The 2,822-nt window shown below is 25.6% G+C and overlaps 1 protein-coding gene across 1 annotated transcript in view; it reads right to left on the reverse strand.

Annotated features, from left to right (window-relative positions):
- Positions 1 to 2,822, reverse strand: part of LOC105626903 (putative carbonic anhydrase 3) — a 21,948-nt gene that overhangs the window by 18,475 nt on the left and 651 nt on the right.

Raw genomic sequence — 2,822 nt, forward strand, 5'->3', positions numbered from 1 at the left:
ACACATAGGATCTCTATCTAAAGCGAATTCGAAAATGATCTTTTTATTCACTGTAAAAAAGTTTTTCTTAACAATTTTTTGAAACAATGAGACATAAAACTTGATATCACAAGAAATAATATGAAATTTGTCTGAATATGATTTCTGGTATTCGTTTTTAAGAAATCATTGAGCAAAATAAGTAAAGTCGCTATTTTTTTGGCGGCAGTAGCGAAGGCGGGAAGCATTTTATATTGTATAAAAAAAATTTGTATAAACACATTCACACTTATGGAATGTCTTATACTATATAAAAGTGAAATAAATTTTCATAAAAATTTTCATGGTGAGCACTAATGTGCTTATTGGGTTGAGCACAACAACAGTCGGAGAACGTCCTTAAATAAACATTTTTAATACGTTTATAATTTGCGAAAAAATATTTTTTTTAAATAACATATTAAAAATTATTAATTATTTAAGTAATATATCATATTTATTAATATATTTAAGTGATATATCATATCTGGATTTAATATCAGTATGGTATGATATATTATCTAAATGATAACATATCATCTAATAATAAATATGTTAATAAAGATTGAGATTACATTCCCAATAAGAACGAGAAAATACGATTTATGTAGATATGTTACGGAATTAACACATAGTATAAACGTAGTACATTAAACGTATATGACTTGGTTAACATAAATAGCTAATAAATAACACATCTATAATATAAATTTAAAAAAATAGTGTAGCACGTAAGGCAGAAGTTTTTATGATCCAGAGATTCCAGGTTCGAATCCTACTAAGGTAAATTCCAATAAAAAAATATGACAATATATTATACATTTAAATAAGATATTTATGAGATATTTAAATGTAGTAGCTTTAATGTATATCAGTTCCATATAGTTTTAGTTCCGATAATATAGCGTTTACCAAATACCATTTGAATCGGTTGAAGAATAACGTTAAGAAACCTAATATATTTAGTATATATGACAATATACTAAATGTCTATCAGCCAGACAAATAGAATTGTACGGAATTGGTATATTTTTAATTTATCGTATTTAGACATCCCTGAATACCTAATTGAAACATATAATATATCATCTTGAGTTTATTGGATAGTATTGTATTAAAAATAACAACATTTACATATACCTTAAAACAACTCATCTTATTTCAGGATGATTAAAATGGTTTAATGACGCTTAATTATTTTACATTTTATTTACGATTTTAAATGGTACTCTTAAATATTTATTCCTATACAGCTATTCATTAAAAAGTGAATACTTTTTTCATGGAATATTCATTGGAATATTTCCAGATTCTTAAGAAGGTTCGACTATTATTTTGAAATCAAAAATGTGACTGGAAATTTACGATTCCGAATATGCAATATTAGTAATGAATTGTGAATATTATTTATATGCTCTATATTCTTAGTAAAGTTAGTGTAAAGAATATTTAACAAATGTATGACCCAGCAAACTGGATTAAAATGAATTGAAATGGATTCAGATTTTCAGAAATATTGATTCACGAATGTTAAAATGAATACTTTTCAATTCTGAATGCATTTTTATTCATTTATAGGAATTGCATGGAGCACATCTCTATGTCTTTCAATCTAAAAATAATATTGACTTTTTCTGTGCTTTGTGAGTACTGTTCAGTTCAAAATTTTGAATAGGCAATTTTTCAATCCAATTGCATCTAATTGAATCCAATTGAATCCAATTAAATTAAAAAAAAAGTATTCGCTATTTAAAATACACATTCGAATAAAAAAAAAATTTCAATCCATTTTAATCCATTCTTGTTGGGAAGACTGTCGGCGACTCAGAGTCGTTGTGCCTTTTAATGTCGAATGTATACTTGGCATTGTTATACTTCTTAATGTGACGAGCAGTAACTGACTATGGTAAACGATAATATAATTTAGTATTTCGTAATTTTCCGTTTAGTAATTTTGTCATTTCTGTTTTTCACATCTATTTCTTTATCGAGATAGATTCCAGGTTATATGAAATTGGCTTCTTATCAGCTGCATCGCAGCGTTGCCAAGTCTTACTACTAATGCGATCCGTAAGGTAAATATTCACTTTGTGATAATGAAGTTTTAAATTCATATGATAAAGTCCGATTTTTCTTTCTTATATACAATTATTGAATTACATCTGTCAAATCTTAGTTTTTCAAAGTTCTAAATTGGCTGAATGTGTATTAAATTGATGATTATCTACTTCGGAACGACCGTCTCCCATAAATGTTTGCCATAAGCGATCATGGTCAATTTCATAATAATATTACAAAGAAAATTATACGATCAATATTATTCAAATTTTAGAATTATTTGTATGCAGTGTTTATCTATATCACATAAAAAAATTAACTCTAAATTGATTTTCGACAGTCGAACCTCCTCCTCCTCGTTTCCAAACAATGCAAAGTCTAAAATTGTGCACAAGATGTCTTTAAGCCTTTTAGATGCAAAAAAAAACGTCTTATGACCGATTTTAGACATTTTTTGTTGTCTATTAAGGATACAAATTTTATATTATTTAGTTACTATTAATATACAAATAATTATATTAATGTTATATATACAAATTATAAATTTTAATTAAATTAAAAAGAAATAGAATATATTAGCTTGAAAGCATATTATAATATCAATATTAGTCTCCAAGTACTATTATCAATCACACACTAAATGATTATATTGGGATATATAATTGGCATCGAAATTAAATTTACGCAAATTGATAAATATATAATGAGATAATACATTCCTAGTATATAATAATTATAGTAATTAT

Source organism: Atta cephalotes (genome assembly GCF_000143395.1).
Source record: "Atta cephalotes unplaced genomic scaffold scaffold00007, whole genome shotgun sequence".
NCBI lineage: Eukaryota > Metazoa > Arthropoda > Insecta > Hymenoptera > Formicidae > Atta > Atta cephalotes.